This window comes from Osmia lignaria, chromosome 2 (assembly GCF_051020975.1).
Source record: "Osmia lignaria lignaria isolate PbOS001 chromosome 2, iyOsmLign1, whole genome shotgun sequence".
Taxonomy (NCBI): Eukaryota; Metazoa; Arthropoda; class Insecta; order Hymenoptera; family Megachilidae; genus Osmia; species Osmia lignaria.
The window spans coordinates 1,577,501-1,596,891 of NC_135033.1; the positions used below are offsets into that span (position 1 = coordinate 1,577,501).

Genomic DNA, 19,391 nt, shown 5'->3' on the forward strand with positions numbered 1-19,391 from the left:
GACACATGAACATCGACATTTCGAACGCACATTGCGGTCCACGGATACAATTCCTGGACCACGCCTGGCTGAGGGTCGTTTTCTTAACAAAAGACTGCTTGCGTTTGCTTCTCGAAAAAAGAGTAATTCATTTCTTTTTAAACATCTCGCCGTCGTTCAACGAAAGTAGAACGTTTCGGAGCGGGATTATCGAACGAAATTGAAAGAATGAATGAACGGTAAACAAAGAAAGAGTCGCAACGTACGAGCGATAGTTGGGCAGTTCGTCGGCGTTTGTCGTGGAAACGATGTGACGAAAATCGCAACCGATACACTAAATGCAGGCCGTTAAAGGAGAGGAACAAATTTCGAAATATCTCTTCGAACTAGCGCAAGTGCGTCACGGCGCGCGAGTCGTTCGTTAAAATTTATAAACGACCGCCCGTGAAAGCACCGAGTTCTCGGAAGATAATCTATAAAGATTCTCCATCCTGCTGGAAGTTATCGGATCGGCGCGATTGTTCACTTGTAGAAATCCACGCTCCCGACGTTGCCAGAAACGATATTTACGAAAGGTGTGTCAAAAATATACGAAAGAAGCTCTCCTATAAATTTAGAAAAAGCAAACGAGTGAAATGTTTGAGATGATAATTTGCTGAAATGCAAGCTCGAATAGCCCCAGGGTTTCGAATAATTCACCGCGCTTTGTACATCTCTCTGTTTACAAACAGTGTATAAATGAAAGATCGCTTCAGATGGGTCGTCGCTGTTTGACGCGCGATGCTGTTCCTTTTTTTTTTGTCTGTCTGTGCGTTTAGCTTCGCTAAACAAGTTAAATACATACGCGACAAGACAAATCTAACGAGTAAAGGAACGCTCCGCTCCAAGATAAAAATGGTTGTTTATACAATCAATACAGTGTTTCGGTACCCCTGATCGTAGTCTGAAACTATGTAGCAAAAGAGAGGAAAGCGAATGGTGAAGGAACTTCGAAGCCTCCGTGGCGTGGCTAGAACTTGTGATAAAAGTATGTTTGCAGCAATTATGCATGCTCCCGTTAAAACAGCATTTCACATGGCTTAAAGCTCTAGGAGGCTTCAACATTTAGAATACTTACGGACTACTTCGTTTGTTAAAGATAAGCGAAGACCGCGCGACCATCGCTCGGTCGTCCAGTCCTCGAAAGTTTTGTTGCGTTCCAAAGAAGAGACAAATGGGGTTTACCCTTGCGCTAAGGGGAGAAGAAGAGAAAAGCAGTTGTTAAATCTAAGAGATGTGTGGAGTACATCGCGTGTTGGTTAAAATTGTTAAATGAAATATACGCGAAATGTTCTCTCTCTCTCTCGCTCTTGCTGTTCCTCTTGCTTCCGTGGTGCTCGAAAAGAAGGGATGATAAATAAAGAAAAAGAAACCTATTCGAAATCTCTTGTGGAGCAAAAAATAATACGGACGGACGTTAAAATTGAACCGAGACGAAATGGATCGTCTTGCGAGTTGTCTTCGCTTTGAAATTGTTAAAAATTGATAAAAGCAATACGACGAAGCTACAGTCCGCAAAATGTTTGAAGCAAAAAGGAAATAACACGAAAATTATGGGAACGTCGTGTCTCAACTTTTTTTTCCCTCTTGTGCTCGTTTCATCGAACGATAAATACAAACATTTTGAAACGAGAGAGGAGGAAAAATTGAATATGCGAAAGGTTGATTCACGCACAGATTTTTTGCTTCTTTTCGTTTATTTTTTTTTTTTTTGCATCGAGCATCATTATTCACCTTTCGATGAAACCAAAGAAATTGACGACCTCAGAGTAGGCGAGATTACCGGCTGAATTTAAGCATATTATTAAGCGGAGGAAAAGAAACTAACTAGGATTTCCTTAGTAGCGGCGAGCGAACAGGAATGAGCCCAGCACTGAATCCCGCGGTACCGCCGCGGGGAAATGTAGTGTTTAGGAGGATCCGTTTATCCCGAGACATCGAATTGCGTCCAAGTCCATCTTGAATGGGGCCATTTACCCATAGAGGATGCCAGGCCCATACTGACCGGTACGCGTTTCGGGAGGATCTCTCCTTAGAGTCGGGTTGCTTGAGAGTGCAGCCCTAAGTGGGTGGTAAACTCCATCTAAGGCTAAATTACGACCACGAGACCGATAGCGAACAAGTACCGTGAGGGAAAGTTGAAAAGAACTTTGAAGAGAGAGTTCAAGAGTACGTGAAGCCGTTCAGGGGTAAACCTGAGAAACCTAAAAGATCGAATGGGGAGATTCATCGTCAACAACGCTGGCTCCCGTTGGTGCGCGATGCCCCGGATGGACCTTCGGGTTCCATTAGCGAGGGCACACCACCTTCGGCGAACGTTCCGGCGAGGTAGTCGTGCACTTCTCCCCTAGTAGAACGTCGCGACCCGTTGCGTGTCGGTCTACGGTCCGAGGCGGAGCCTGTCCGTCACCTTAACGGTGTTCGTGACAGACCCTCGGTTGCCTGGCCGACTGCGCGACGGTACTCAGACGGTATCGGGCCACAACCAATTCATTTTCGAATGTGTGTGCGTCAGGACCGCTGCAAGCTAGGTTCAGTTATAATAACCCGGATGTACGGACTATGCGCCGTCCCCGGGTCTGGCCAGCTGTTAGCAGGAGGAGTCCTTGGACTGGCCAAGCTTTGAATTACCGGTCGGCGACGCTATTGCTTTGGGTACTCTCAGGACCCGTCTTGAAACACGGACCAAGGAGTCTAACATGTGCGCGAGTCATTGGGATATAAATAAACCTAAAGGCGAAATGAAAGTGAATGTCGTCCTCTGCGTCGACCTAGGGAGGATGGGCCTCGTTACGATTAGGCCTCGCACTCCCGGGGCGTCTCGTTCTCATTGCGAGAAGAGGCGCACCTAGAGCGTACACGTTGGGACCCGAAAGATGGTGAACTATGCCTGGTTAGGACGAAGTCAGGGGAAACCCTGATGGAGGTCCGTAGCGATTCTGAGGTGCAAATCGATCGTCGGAACTGGGTATAGGGGCGAAAGACTAATCGAACCATCTAGTAGCTGGTTCCCTCCGAAGTTTCCCTCAGGATAGCTGGCACTCGCTCGAACGTTATTGCGAGTCTCATCTGGTAAAGCGAATGATTAGAGGCCTTGGGGCCGAAACGATCTCAACCTATTCTCAAACTTTAAATGGGTGAGATCTCTGGCTTGCTTGCATCAAATGAAGCCATGAGATTTTATTATTGGATCAGAGTGCCAAGTGGGCCAATTTTGGTAAGCAGAACTGGCGCTGTGGGATGAACCAAAGGCAGAGTTAAGGCGCCTAAGTCGACGCTTATGGGATACCATGAAAGGCGTTGGTTGCTTAAGACAGCAGGACGGTGGCCATGGAAGTCGGAATCCGCTAAGGAGTATGTAACAACTCACCTGCCGAAGCAACTAGCCCTGAAAATGGATGGCGCTGAAGCGTCGCGCCTATACTCCGCCGTCAGTGGCAAGTGGGGCTGGACAAAATTTCGTCCTCTATGAAGCCCTGACGAGTAGGAGGGTCGCGGCGGTGTGCGCAGAAGGGTCTGGGCGTGAGCCTGCCTGGAGCCGCCGTCGGTGCAGATCTTGGTGGTAGTAGCAAATACTCCAGCGAGGCCCTGGAGGACTGATGTGGAGAAGGGTGTTCGCGTGTTACGCGCTTCCGACATATCACAACATATTTTGTAACACGCGGGGAGTTTAGGAGGCGTGCGATATCAGTAGCAATCGGCTGAGGCCCGGATGTAGGGACGAGTGCGTTCGTCATGGAAATAATAGTTCGTGGCGATGCGCTGAGCGGTGGCTTGTGTGCGGCGATTTAAAAAAGAAGGAAACCGTACTGGTACGATAGGAGCGAAGTTCGGGTGCCTGCGTGGCCGCGGCCTTTTCCGGACAAGATACACAAGCTGGACGAGGCACTAGCTGCCTTCGTAGAGGAGATCTGCCCTGCCAATCTCTCCCTGGGATGCACCCAATCAGGCGGCATTTCATTGCCCAAACAGCAACACCCGACGAGGGCTGTACCCGTTCCTGAGACGTCAGGGTCGCGCTGTCTGCACAGGTACGATTTCATGGGGCATCTCCCACGTTATTAAGATCCGAACAGAACTTCCCACCAAGCTGGTGGTGTTCCGAAACTCGTGTAGTTAGTATGAGCGCTCTTTTGAAAATAATATGTATGCTTTCGTATGCGATCACGAACAACTATAAATTGTATTTGACTTGTTGATTTGTATTTTTCTCCTTGACGGCTTTTTCCTCCACTCACTGAGTGGAGGTTTTTTATGCCCATTAAATTCCTAATTTTCCTTTCCAACTGTGCCTTTATTATTTCCTCTCCCAGTTTCACATTCCTTCTACCTATCTAGAATTCACCTTAAAGGTTGTGTGGGTGACCCATGCCTGCTGTGGACGTACGCTCGGCAAATCGAAGTCGAGCTGTCTCACCTTGAAGGTAACTGCGGGTTCGGCTTAGCCAACTTTTATTTATTTATTAAATTTATAATAGCTTCGGGAAATTCGAGACAAAGGGTTTCGTGTGAACAGCCGTTGCACACGAGTCAGTCGATCCTAAGCCCTAAGAGAAATCCTATGTAAATGAGGTGTCCTAAAGCTCTCAGTTAAAAAGCAACAACCAAACTGTTAAGTATGGCTAAATCGAATTTATAAGAAGTAGTTGCAGAGATGCACACACATTGGGCGAAAGGGAATCCGGTTCCTATTCCGGAACCCGGCAGCGGAACCGCATACCATTCGGACCCTCGTAAGAGTGTTCGTCAGGGTAACCCAAAATGACCTGGAGACGCCGTCGGGAGATCTGGGAAGAGTTTTCTTTTCTGTATAAGCGTTCGAGTTCCCTAGAAACCTCTAGCAAGGAGATAGGGTTTGGAACGCGAAGAGCACCGCAGTTGCGGCGGTGTCTGGATCTTCCCCTCGGACCTTGAAAATCCAGGAGAGGGCCACGTGGAGGTGTCGCACCGGTTCGTACCCATATCCGCAGCAGGTCTCCAAGGTGAAGAGCCTCTAGTCGATAGATTAATGTAGGTAAGGAAAGTCGGCAAATTGGATCCATAACTTCGGAATAAGGATTGGCTCTGAGGAGCGGGGCATGTCGGGCTTGGTCGGGAAGCGGGTCTGGCTGACGTGCCGGGCCTGGGCGAGGTGAACGGTTGGCGACTTCGGTCGCGTCCCGGGATCCGAGCTCGGTCCCGTGCCTTGGCCTCCCGCGGATCTTCCTTGCTGCGAGGCTTCCGTGACAGTTATGCCTTCGGCCGCCATTCAACGCTTAGCTCAGAACTGGCACGGACTAGGGGAATCCGACTGTCTAATTAAAACAAAGCATTGCGATGGCCCTCACGGGTGATGACGCAATGTGATTTCTGCCCAGTGCTCTGAATGTCAACGTAAAGAAATTCAAAAAAGCGCAGGTAAACGGCGGGAGTAACTATGACTCTCTTAAGGAACTAATGAACATAAAAATAAAAATAAAAATGGTAAAAAGTATACAATAAATAGAACGTATATAAAAAGAAAAAGAAACTGCGCTAAAAAACGTGCAACTGAACATATATTATCCGGATCCTCCCTTGAATCGCCTGAAACTCCTGATATGACCGAGTTTGAGACATACTACGAAAATATTTTTGCCCATAATGATCTTCGATGGAAACCTCAAGCAGCTCATGCTGACAGTACCGTTGATGTCTCCTATCCTATTTCATCCACCGAAATACATACACATCTTCGCAAATTAAAAGAATCCAGCCCCGGTCTGGACGAAATTAAAAGAGATCACCTAAGATCGATGTCACGCTCCGATTTACGAGCTTTGCTTAATATTATTTGGGGCATGAATCAGTTACCTCCAGTCCTACGAAAAAATAAAACATCTTTAATACCGAAATTAGGCAATACGAAAGAATTAAAGCAATGGCGACCTATTACGGTTTCCAGTAGGGTCTTAAGACTATTAAATAAAATTATTGCCGCTCGTCTAGAAACCGAAATAAAATTAACTCACTCACAACGTGGCTTTACCAAAATGGATGGCATTATTGCCAATAACTCGATCTTACAGACTACAATCCATTTGTAATATTATCCATCGATCTCGCTAAAGCTTTCGATAGCGTCTCCTTAGTCTCCGTCATCGACGCCCTGCGTAAACGCGGTGTCAATGAACATACAATCCGATACATTGAGGGAAATTATAAAGATATATCAACCATACTTGAATGTCATGGTGCACGATCAAAGCCCTTAAGAATCAACCGAGGTGTGAAACAGGGCGACCCGCTATCCGGGTTCCTATTCAATGTAGTTATTGACGGTCTTCTTAGCAAACTTAATAATAGAAACGGTATTAAAATTAATAACTCAAACATTGTAGCATTAGCCTTTGCTGAGGATATTGTAATAGTTGCTTCAACACCTCTAATAATGCAAAGTCACATAAAAATCATAGAGACCTATTTTAAACGTCATGGACTACGAATTACCGCTGAGAAGTGTGCGACGTTCCAATATATAGCAGTACCTGGTACTAAAAGAATAGTGGTCGAGACAAAATCTTTACTAACTATAAACGGTACCTCAATTCCAACGCTGGGTGGGACTCTCTTCCCAACTCAAGTATCTCGGCTTACAATACGGATTCCGGGGTGTAGTTGCTCCTACACCTTCCAAACTTGAAGCGATGCTTGGCCGCCTGAAATCTAGCCCCCTAAAACCTTGGCAAAAGTTGAATGTGCTACAAAGGTATCTAATACCGCGGCTGCATCATGGATTACAGACACTAGACATTACCAGAAAGAAACTATCATACATTGACAATTGTATTTTGAAATTTGTTAAAGATACTTTACACCTTCCACGCACAACACCCACTGCGTATATCCATGCACCTCTTAAGCACGGTGGCCTTGGCATTCCATCATTCCGATACCATATTGCATTTACTTACTCAAGAAGACTCGAGCGTATTTCAATCCGGGGAGATAACGAGGTTAAAAATATTATGCAAACTCCTGTCATCGAGGCTCTATGTAGGAAACTTCGTAAAATGCTATCAGGTGTAAACTTAACGACAAAATATGCGGTTCAAGATTTTTGGGCAGAAGAACTTCATAAAACTGCACTTGGTGCCGGCCTGAAGTCAATAACTACAGGCATTTCTTCCTGGATATACCATCCTCCTCACATTTGGACCGGAAGAGATTATTTAGGCGCAATTAAATTAAGAATTGGCCTTTTACCCACCAAAGGTGCCCCATATATGACTGATACTGACTGCAGGAATCCTTCCTGCACTGGTACCAGAGAGTCCCTGTATCACATCCTTCAGCGCTGCCTTGTAACACATTGTTCGCGAATAAATAGACATAATAACTTGAATAAAACTTTAAAAACTTGTATTATAAAAACCGGACTTCCGTGCGAAGAGGCTCCACACTTGAACACCAAAACAAACCGCTACATACCTGACTTGATTAGTGTGAAGGATGACACTGCCTATGTTCTGGACACTACAGTTGCATATGAGACTAAAATGATATCACTAAGAAATGCATATAAAATAAAAAAAGAGAAATATGAATCTAATGAGTTAATAAATAAAGTAAAAACTGAATACCATGTATCCAACGTCCAGATCATGCCCTTCGTCATGGGCGCACGTGGTAGCTGGCCAATCGGCAATGACACCATCGTCGACACTTTCAAGTTGCCCAAAGCGTTTCGATCGATCGTATGCACCCTTGTATTACAATGGGGCGTGTCAATACATCGACAGTTTATGGCTACCGTTTGGCGGCTACATAGAAACACCAACCACCTCGGCAACTTCAACAAAATTAAACGCCCAGCGCTCAGCTGCAGTGATGGGCGAGGTACGTCAGCTCGTAACGGAAAAGCACCTGGACGTACTGCTATTACAAGAAGCATACGTCCGGCAGCACGGTACGAGCTACACCATCGGCGGATTAGGGTCTGGAGCAAGAGTCGCAGCCACAAAGTCGCACCCTCCGGGAGCGGCTGTCGCGGTATGCAACTCGAGCTTCGATGCAGTGTTTGTCTCGCAGCTTAGCACAACCCATTGCGTATGCGTGGAAGTGTTGACCCCCGACTTCTCGTTTTACGCCGTCTCGTGCTATTTTCAGTACAGCGACGAAATCGAGGAGCATCTCAAGCATCTAGAGGTGGTGTTCCGATCACTAAGGGGGGAGAAATTATTAGTCTCGTTAGACGCCAATGCACGGTCGTCACTCTGGGGTCTCCAGAGCACCGACGATAGAGGCGCCCTGTTCGAGGGGCTCATCCGGACATTTGGCATGGAAGTTGTGAACGACACTTCGCAGCCACCGACCTATTGGACGCCCAGAGGATCGTCGTTCATCGACGTCACTCTGGCGTCGCCCTCCATGCTACACTTCATCAGAAGCTGGAGAGTTAGGTGTGACTGGGCGAACAGCGATCACAATGCCGCGGACATTGGGCTGAGGGTGCCAAAAGCCAGCGCGGTTGAACGGTGTACCGCAAACACTCGGTTTGACACTCGTCGAGCCGACTGGGAGTTGTACGCCGGAAAACTGGCCGACCTCTCTGGATCGAAGCTAGAACACCTGCAACTTGAGTCCGCGGAAGATGTCGAAAACATGGCTGCAACGCTCACAGGAGTCATCACGGACTCCTGCAGTGCGTCAATGCCGAGAAAGCGTGCCTTTAGAAAATCGAACCCGTGGTGGACGAAGGAACTAACCCGGATCAAAAAGACTGTTTACAGGTTACGAAAAGCCTTCCAGCAGGAACTGGAGGAACCAGCCCGTAATCGTAAGCAGAAAGAGTATCGCGACGCCCTACGAAGGTACAATAAGAGCGTTAAACGCTCGAAACGAGAGAGCTGGCAAAAGTTCGTGACGACTGACGGTAACAAGCAACCCTGGGGCGCGGTCTACAAACTCCAGGCTAGGAAGATGCGCGTCGAAGGGGTGTTGAGCACTCCACAACGCGGGGACGAGCCCACAGTAAGTTTACAAGAAACTGCGAAGTCTCTACTAGATGCACATGTTCCAGACGACCGAGAGGAACAGGACACACCCGCGCAACGAATCATCAGGGAAGACGCAAAACTCGCGCCGGACACGGAGGACATCTCTCCCTTCACGGTGGAAGAAGTTGTAGCAGCCGCAAGGACGTTCAAAAACAACAAGGCACCAGGGCCGAACCTCATCGAGGTTTGTGCACTTAAGGTTGCGGTACGTTCCATTCCCGACCAAATAGCCCGGCTCTTCAACGGATGCCTCCGATGTGGTGTCTTCCCGAAAATATGGAAAGAGGGCTCTCTCCGAGTCCTCCTAAAGGGGGAGGACAAGGACGAAAGAGACCCAAAGTCGTACAGGCCTATCTGTCTCCTTTCCGTCGTAGGGAAACTTTTTGAGAAGCTCCTTAAGAAACGACTCCATCAGACGTCGTTGGCCCCGGGACAGATCTCCGGCCGACAGTTCGGGTTCACACCCGGAAAGTCGACGGAAGACGCAATCGTCGAGCTGCGCCGCGCGATCGATGCCTCCGAGCACCGATACGTGACGGGGCTGCTCTTCGATATCTCAGGCGCCTTCGACAACGTCTGGTGGCCGTTGGTTCTGAGCAAGCTGAAAGAGAAGGACTGTCCGCAAAACGTCTTCAAGGTATTGCGGAGCTATTTTAGTGATCGGAACGTATTCATCAAAGTTGCGTCAGGAAAGGTATCCAAGCAGGCCACCAGAGGTTGCCCACAGGGCTCCGTCCTCGGTCCGGACTGCTGGAACCTCATGTTTGATGGCCTCATCGCGCTCCTAGAGTCACTTGGCTTTACAGTCATCGCCTACGCCGACGATCTTCTCGTCGTCGTATGCGGAGATAGTAGGCGAGAACTAGAGACAATAGGTCAGCGCGTTGTGGACATCATTCTAGAGTGGTGTTCCTCGGCAAAACTCGAGATCTCGGCCCGCAAAACTGAGGCAATTGTGCTCAGGAGCGGTTGGATCAAGAGAGTCCCGATAGGCAGGCGGGGAGGAGCTCGCCCAGATAGGAAAAGGAAGGCCGTCCGGCCGTCAGAGACAGACCTGACCCGTAGACCCCCGAGTATAAAAATACGTAACGCGAGTGTCAAATTTACGGCCGCTTTGCGGTATTTAGGAGTACATTTTGACAGCGGTATGGGTGTGCGTACCCACTGTCAATACCTGAGCGACAAAATGGGACCTCTCTTCCAGAAGCTAGGTAGGCTGGCGAGGTGCCAATGGGGGCTCCGCTTCGGCGCCCTCTCCGTGATCTATAGTGGCGTGTTTATCCCGGCAGTGACGTATGCCGCCGCCGGGTGGGCCGACCTGTACTCGGAGAGGGAGTTGAAGGTGCTTCGCTCCATACAGCGCCGCGCTCTCATCTCGGCGACTGCGGCATACCGCATGTCGTCGTGGGAGAGCCTGTGCGTGGTAGCGGGCGCGGTCCCGGTTGACATCTTGCTGGAAAAGCACAGGGCCCTCTTCAACCTCCGAAGGGGAAAAGACGCGAGGATAGGAAACACACAGATCCCAACCGGCCTGGACGATGTCAAAGAACGCGTAGCGAATGAAGTGTGCAACGTAGGGCAAACCCGGTGGGATTCTTCTCACAAGGGTCGCACCACGTTCCACTTCTTTAGAAACATCAGAGAACGATTAATAGCTAAATGGATTAGACCAGACCACTACAGCACGCAGGCACTCACAGGCCATGGAAACTTCCGGTACCGCCTCTTCAGGTACTGTGTAGTCGAGGACGAGTGTTGTATGTGCGGTGTCGAAGTAGATTCAGTGGGGCACTTCTTTCTGGAGTGCCCACTTTTCGACCCACAAAGAGAGGCCCTACGCGAAATAGCTCCCCCCGATCAGTGGAGTTGGCCGGAGGCGGCACACCATTTTGTGATGTCGCAAGAGGCCTTCTCCCTATTTGCTGATTATTGCGCGGAATCACTATTTATTAAGGGATTCTTAGACCAAGATAGGACCCAATCAGGAACCGCGACAAACTTAACAGCCTAAGTTACCTATCTGACTATCTACTTAATTATTTAGCTGCCTATTTATTATTATTTATTTATTTATCTATTTATTTGATCAGCTTATTTACCCTAACCCAGGACTAACAGTAAAGAGAGACGACTGGCTGAGCCAGGCGAAGTTAGTGTATGTAAGGCCGTATGTATGTATCTAAGTATACAGGTACGCGTGCGTGTGTGTATGTACACCCACCCCATCCCAATCCTACTCACCTTACCCTATCCCGCTTTCCTGTCGCTCTAACAGGGTCTGGGCGTGCGTGCAGGCGTGTACGCAGCGAATCCGTCTCCCCGTGGTCCCCGTGGACGCGGCTCCCGACCCCGGTTGGGACCGTGACTAAAGGATTCGTTCACAGAAACGGCCTCTGTGACGTCTGGGATTTTTCCAAGCCCGTTAATTTGGTAACGGCCAGCAGGAGGTAGATAGAAGTATAGTTGCCTGTACCCGCTCGGGTGAGGAGGCATATCCGTGTCCGTCCTCGGATGGCCGGATTTACACTAAACTGTACCTATCTACTTTCTAGCGAAACCACAGCCAAGGGAACGGGCTTGGAAAAATTAGCGGGGAAAGAAGACCCTGTTGAGCTTGGCTCTAGTCTGGCATTGTAAGGAGACATGAGAGGTGTAGCATAGGTGGGAGATTTTATATCGCCGGTGAAATACCACTACTTTCATAGTTTCTTTACTTACTCGGTTAGGCGGAGCGCGTGCACCGTGGTTTCGACCCGGTTGTCACGGAATTCTAGAACCAAGCGTACAAGAGTGGTGTGCGGCCTTGCGCCGATCGCCGATAATACTCCGGCGTGATCCGATTCGAGGACACTGCCAGGCCGGCAGTTTGACTGGGGCGGTACATCTGTCAAAGAATAACGCAGGTGTCCTAAGGCCAGCTCAGCGAGGACAGAAACCTCGCGTAGAGCAAAAGGGCAAAAGCTGGCTTGATCTCGATGTTCAGTACGCATAGAGACTGCGAAAGCACGGCCTATCGATCCTTTTGGCTTAAAGAGTTTTCAGCAAGAGGTGTCAGAAAAGTTACCACAGGGATAACTGTCTTGTGGCAGCCAAGCGTTCATAGCGACGTCGCTTTTTGATCCTTCGGTGTCGGCTCTTCCTGTCATTGCGAAGCAGAATTCGCCAAGCGTCGGATTGTTCACCCGCCAACAGGAAACGTGAGCAAAATGTTAAGAGACCTTTTTTGTAGAAAATTAAGTTTCCTACTATTTATCTGCTATGATATTTTTTGCTCAGCTGCGTAGTTTTCGAGATATATCGAGATATCTAAAAGTTCCGAAGCCGTACCCCATTATAAAGATACAGAAACACCGTGGCCCATTTCTTTGAGGTAATTCTGCACTATGCTAAGCTGTGTTCACTATTCCGAGCAATAAAAGCCACTACCAGCGCAGTTGTGCAGAAGAAGAACAAGAAGAAGAAGAAACATCCCGGAATCTGTCCTTGAGGCACCTTTTCTTGAGGTAAATCTGCAAACATTTCGGAAACGGTGCGAAATATGCCAAAATGTTAAGGGACCTTTTTTGTAGAAAATTAAGTTTTCTACTATTTATGTTCTATGACATTTTTGGATCAGTTGCGTAGTTTTCGAGATACAGGGTGTTTCGTTTAAAACAGGCCATCTATATATCTCCTCTATCTCTGAAAATACAAAAAATGTTTCTGACGTAATCTAAATGGTTTCAGAAGACAAATCAGATGGGAGAACCGTTTTTTATAAATTATAATGTTTTAATCGTTTTTTTGAGGTCACTCGTGCTTTTTACGTATGTACACACATTGTTTGGTGTTGTATGTTATAGAACCGACACAGTGACCTAAAGGGGATTATTTGCTTTCAGCGTAGCAGGTTAATTTAGACACGAATGGGTAAGTTTCATTAAGATTGTTTTCAAATTTTTCATCATTAACGTAGCCTCCATTTCAAATGATTAATTATTCCATTTCAAACATTTTTATTCGTTGTTTAGAATCCTTAGAATTTCGTTTTTTGCATTATGACAGGAGACAAGAGATTAGGTTCCGTATTCATTCCAAACAACGACTAAAAGTGTTCTAACAGTTCAGTTTTTTTATTGTGCTATGCCAACGGGGTGCTAAACCGTTCGTTTGCGACCTACGTCAGACCTGGTTTTCGTAGCCGATACTGTAGTCCCTGAGGCCGCGCGCTATACGGGCTTGGATTGGTCGGTGTTTTTTGTTAATAATTCGAAGACCATATCTTAACCAACATTTGGGCAAAGGAAAAGGTTGTTTAGAATCACCTTAGCAATCATCCGTCTTCGGCTGTCGGGGTAACCGCGTGATACCCTGTATATCCTACTAAATATGAAAGGTATCATCGCGAACGATACATTCCTTGCAGAGTCACATGAAGGAATAGATTTTTTGCTACAACAGTAGTTATTTACAAATTCCATAAACTTTTTCAAGTGGGATCATCGCGGATATACATCCTACTAAATATGAAAGGTTTCATCGCAATCGCTATATTCCCTGCAGCGTAAACGATATAATAAGGCTGAAAGATATAAATAAGGTATTACGTTTTTTGCGATAAAAGTCGTTAGGAATGAAAAAATACAAAAATGTTTTTGCGGGACCAATCGGCAGATGTACTCTACAAGACGCAAATATTTTCGCTCCGACTGGCCCATCCGTCTCGGAGTAATCGGTGAACAATGTAAATCTAGCATTACGTTCTTTGCAAAAAAATCGTGAGCAATGAAAAAATACAAAATGTCTTTTTAACGGGGCCAGGTGGGAACAATACTCTACAACATGCAAAAACTTTCGATCCGATTGGACCATCCGTCTCGGCGTAATCAGTGAACATATATAAAAAAAAAAATATACACATCGAATTGGGTATCCTCTTCCTTTTCGAAGTCGGATAAAAAAATTCGCGATCCCTCAGTTAACGTTATTGTATGTAACAGTCCGCCACGATTATTTATATTTACAGGTATGACATTTTCTGGTATACCTTTTTCCATATGTAGCTCCCTCACGGGACTAGTCTATAGAATCAATGATGTACATTCGATGTGATTTTGCTAATTCATCAGTTAGTTTTGAATTATATTCATCCACTAATTTTATCGTTGGGAATATCCTTACTGCTGCACCATCCTCAAACTCTCCGATTAGGAGAACTCCTCTTCGTTCGCATAATATTTGTAGTTGAGAAGTTGTCACTTCCCCAAACCGAAGGATATTCGGTAAGTCGATAAACTCAACGTCATGTTTTTGTCGCATATTAATGGTAAGTTCGCAGAATGAAAATTGGTGCCATAAATTAATTTCTGCAGTACACTAATGTGGCTGTACAAAACACCAGTGTCTTTTCACTGGGCGCAACTGCATGATATGGCCAAAGAGAAGAACATTTACGCCACCAAATAGTTTATCATTTGTTTTGAATTCTTGCAATCTTAAATGAATTATTCGCAAATTCTCATAAGATACCATTGATATCTCGTCGATAATCAATCACCTTGTATGACGCCACTTTCGTCTCTCCTGTTCGAGCTTTTGTCCTATCAGTCGTCGATAGGTCATTGCAGTACCTTTTTCAAAAGGCAACGAGAACAAGGAATGCAGAGTTTATCCGAATATTTCACGGGCGGCGACGCCAGTCGAAGACGCTATTTTAATGAAAGGTGGTTTTATCATCGTATCAACTGTAGGATTATAGCAGCGTTTAACGTGTTCAACAAGTAATTTTAAAATAAACGACTTGCCACTACCAGCGCCTCCGGTAATAAAAAGCAACATTTGTTCCGTATTTTCATCATCATTTTTTAAATATTTTTCTCAATTACTGCGGAAACTGATTTAAATAAGTCTTTTTGTTGAATATTAATACTTCGAATACTATTAAGGAACACGTCTTCTGGCATTGCAATTGTTTCTTGCTGTTGGTCTTCATATAAATCACCTTGATCATAATATATTGTTTCGTCGGCATGAATTCTGACTGCATCACTTAAATGTTCATTAGTTTCCTGTTCATGTACAACATTCAAAGCAACAGCCTGGGCGAGCGCCGCTTCAATAATTTGCTCTACGTGAGTAAATTGTTCGACACTTCCGTTACCCAACATAGGTTTCAACCCGTGTTGCCGTCGAAGAAAACATTGTTCCGAAGATTCGTTTTCGGACATAAATGTACTTTCATCACGAAATGGATTGTGACTGTTCGAGCGAAAACCGAACATTTCAAATTTAAAAGTCGTTTACTTAGTTTAGAACGGTTAAGGTTCTCAACACACTTTTAAAGACTTCTAAACGCTTATGGATTCCATAAATAGACTACCATAAACCAATTTGGTTATCTAATAATAGGCCCTATTTAGAATCTAAACTGTTCCATAATAACGTAACAGTCTTCCCCTTTGTACCAGGTGTTTACATGTCGCCTCGCTACCGTTTCGCCGACTCGGCTGGCCGACGGAGCATGACGAGTTCGGCGGAGAGGTGACGGGCGGCCCCTGGAACAAAGGGGACTCCTCAATATTTAAGCGGGTTGATTTTAACCGCTTAACTTTGATTCTTAATCAGTCTTCGGTCGCCGAAACATCGCGCTTCGCCTTTCGCCGAAATTCCGAACTTTCTGCTTCGGGAATACGCGGACAGAAATAAAATCGCTCTTAAAGTTCTTTATTTAATTAAACTTAGAATTAAGCCTTTCTCAAACTTGTACAACCGTCGAAAACGAGGTTAAATACATTTAGTTCTTTGGAACCAACGCCGGCTCTTTCTTGATAACCGCATCGTCCTAACGTCCGGCACCTCTTTAAAATCACCGAGTTTTCCAATCGCCTCCTTTCTCACGGCGACGAAACGCGTGAGCAGTGACACACTATTAAGTTATAGAAGTATCCTTCTCTATCACTGTTCAGGGTATAATATCAGAGGCAGAGTACAGCAGGTTTATTTCTTATTCGCATTCGGTTATTGTCCTTCAATTTTATAAACTTCGATCTCGAAATTTCTTCATCGTCATTTCTAAGTTCTGCGTCCACATCCTCTTCTGTCCACATTTCACTTGAAACTGTTTCATATCAGACAGCAAATTCGGTTAAACTCAAGTTCCCAAGGTTGTCCGACCTCTTTATGTAATAATCGAATATGTTATTGAAAAATGATGTTCCATTTTCTTCAAATCGCAGAATTCTATATCTCTGCTCAGGCCGACAGTTGTTTATAAATACAGCTTTTCGCGAGCTCATTTTTAGAAGCAAATGGCATAATCGATACGCATATTCTATAGCACTGACCATACGTTGAGATAAAATTGCCATAGGTACCGAAAATAATTGATTCCGGATGGTATCGTTCCGGCGTTTTGCTCGTAAAACGATTTCTTTAATAATATTTCCTGTGTCCTGCGCATTTCCTGTGGCTCGCATTTACTTGCGTATTAAGCAATATAATATGCGACGGCTGTAACATTTTCGCATGGATGAATATCCATGCTTACTTCCCAAAGCTTTGAAAGAGTTGGGTTGTAATTGTTCACCATAACTCCATTTGCGGTTCTTCTAAGTACGCAGAAACGCCCGTTGTGGGCAAGTGTGTCATCTGGACCTAAGCATATCGTTCTTTCACTTATCGGTCTGGGGAACCCAAATCAACAAAAATGATTTTTACGATTTTTGTAACATGTATGAGAATGATTATGAATTTGGACTTTTTGAACTATATCGTTCATATCGTGATTTTTGACTTCCAATGAACAAGATACAACTTTTTCAATAACGTTTTGGCCTTCGTTAGTTAGGAAACCAGGTACGTTTGCACACCAAATAAGCATGTGCAAATGTGGGCTTCCCCTATTTTGAAATTCAATTCTATACCAAAAATCGGTAAAAACGCCGCCTAAGCAACGCGAGTTTTTTAAGTACTGCATTAACGCGTTTACACGTAACGTCAATTGTCTTGCAATAACCACCGGGTGTCTCTGAACCAACTGTAGTCCATCTGCAGACGTTAGGTTTTCAAGTTCGGTCGTTGATTGGCCTTCGGCTAGTAGTAATCCCTTCAACATATCTGTCCAATTTAGATCATTACAAGAGAACGTAGCAAACCATGTGGGCGGTCCAAGACTTCGGATTAATTCCGAACAGCAGTGTTTCCAGTATGATGCCGATCTTCCTATGTTTCTCAGCGTGAGATGTATGTTGTCTATTAATCCCTCTGGAGTACATTCGCCTTGGCGCATTCTACATGACACTGAAATGCTAGCTTTTGCTCGGTAATATTCAACCACACATATTGCGAAGAACAGATAATCTGTTCGTTGGAACCGTTTGTCATTGCTCAGAATACGTGCTTGGAAGTAATCGAATGGTATTATTGGGATGTTTCGATGCTCTCTGAATCCATTTTTTCCATCCGGAAACACGAAGAACCAACACAGTTCTTCAATTCTCCTCCCCCTCTCTCTGTTTAAAGGGGGCGCTGTTTTTCTATGTATATTCGCCAGTTGCATCGGGTCATTTTCTGCGTTATTATTATTATTACTGACAGAGACGATATTATCGATATTGGGAACACCTTCATCAATCGAACGTAACAAGCTTGTTTCGAAAATAATTCATGTTTCGTCGGATTCTTTTCGTGGGGTCACAACTGATAGATGTTGCATTCTTTCCACCAAAGAAGATCTATTTCTTTCAGGTACAATTGTTACAGGTGTTAATGAATAGATATTTAACACATTACTGTTGCCATCATTCGCATACAAATCACGACGCAAAGTGGCGTGTAAAACATCAACAGTAGTAAATTTCATACAGCATGAGGCGCCCCGTAACGATGATTTATATCCTTTTGGATTTCTTGCATGGGAATCAAGCAACCAATAGCAGGTGGTCTCCGACTGGTTGCTGCATAATACGGCTATTGATGTAAGATTTGCAGTAAGAATTCCGTACATATACCGTTGACAAAACGTGCGACGACAGCCGCGGATCGGTGTCGCGCATCGCGGGCCCTCACCGCGGCGACATCCCCACTCCCGCGCGATTAGACTATAAGTAGGACCGATCGATGCGAGGATCGATGAGTTCTCCTACCTAGGAGGTCCGGCCCGGAGCACCAGAGCTCTCGACGCCATGGGTGACCTGGCGAAGAGATCTCTGGCAGTCGGGCCGTGGCATTGCACTACGTCACGACCTGGCAGTTCTCATAGGTCCAGCAGCCGTAAGCGCCTAGCCTCATCATCTCCGTGGTTGGCTCAAGGTGACCAAGGTAGTGCGTGTTTCCGCAATCCTTTTTCCCGACTCTTGCGTCCGGTATTTCGACAAACGATAGTGTCTCGGCGCTTTCGCTGATTTGTTCGCGTTCGCGCTTGCGCTCAGCGCACACCCGCATGCGTCCGCTCTCGTTTAGTTTGTAAGGCGGTAGCAACCGCAGTAGTATGTAAGGCCGGTTAGATATAAGTTCCGCGGAGACCTTCTGTGACGGACCGGGATCCGACCGTGGTATAAAAGTCCTGTACTATAGTTTTAAGGAATACGGCTCCACGTGTCTAACCACCAAACGATCTTCTGACTGTAGTTAGCGAGGCAGTGATCCACCACCACCCGACCAGCCAGGCGGGACTGTATGCTACTGTACCCCCAACGTAGTCTACGATAGTTTGAATAAACATATCTATGTTTTTCCATACACACTGTGCATATGCAACGCCGTGCGCACCGAACCGACCGCCCCGTTACAAACGTAATCAAACCATTTTTAAATTTGGAAACCCATCATCACCGTTATCAATATCAAATGTGACCATTTACAGACATTTCATAGTCAACGTTAATATTGACTCGGCTATTATTAAATGATTGATGTGGCAATAATTCAGTTAAGGCTAAATAATCTGCGATTCTGAATTTTCATGATTTTAAGAAACGGCACTATTCTGCACAACATTTGTTTCTCGATTTCCGATAAATCTGCTATCTCCTGAGGTACAGTCATTAGTTCCATTTTATCCCAGAATGCCTCTGATGGAACTTTGTGTTTTTTGAGATGATTTAGGCAACGAGAACATGTTATCTTCTTTGATTCCATTAGATTTGCAGGAATTAGTCCAGACGAAGGCTGCGTGTGGAAAGCGTAACGTAGCTGCGGATATAAAGTCTTGTAACACACTGCACACGGTACATCAGCAAAAATATTAATAGCCGATTCAAAGTGGTCTTCATGGAGGAAACGTTCTTTCCTTAGGTTTTTAGCTAGTTCGCGCATATTTCTTAAACGTGTACTTTTTGATTCGGTATGTGTTAGGAATTGGAATTATCGACCTATAAT

The 19,391-nt window shown here is 45.7% G+C and overlaps 1 non-coding gene and 1 pseudogene across 1 annotated transcript in view; both read left to right on the forward strand.

Annotated features, from left to right (window-relative positions):
* The window catches only part of LOC143306122 (5.8S ribosomal RNA), a 155-nt gene extending 77 nt beyond the window's left edge, over positions 1-78 (forward strand). The window contains exon 1 of the ribosomal RNA XR_013063545.1: positions 1-78. This exon is cut by the window's left edge and continues 77 nt beyond it. This is a non-coding gene — a ribosomal RNA (5.8S ribosomal RNA).
* Positions 79-1,777: 1,699 nt separating this feature from the next.
* Positions 1,778-12,656, forward strand: LOC143306121 (large subunit ribosomal RNA; annotated as a pseudogene).
* Positions 12,657-19,391: the final 6,735 nt, after the last annotated feature.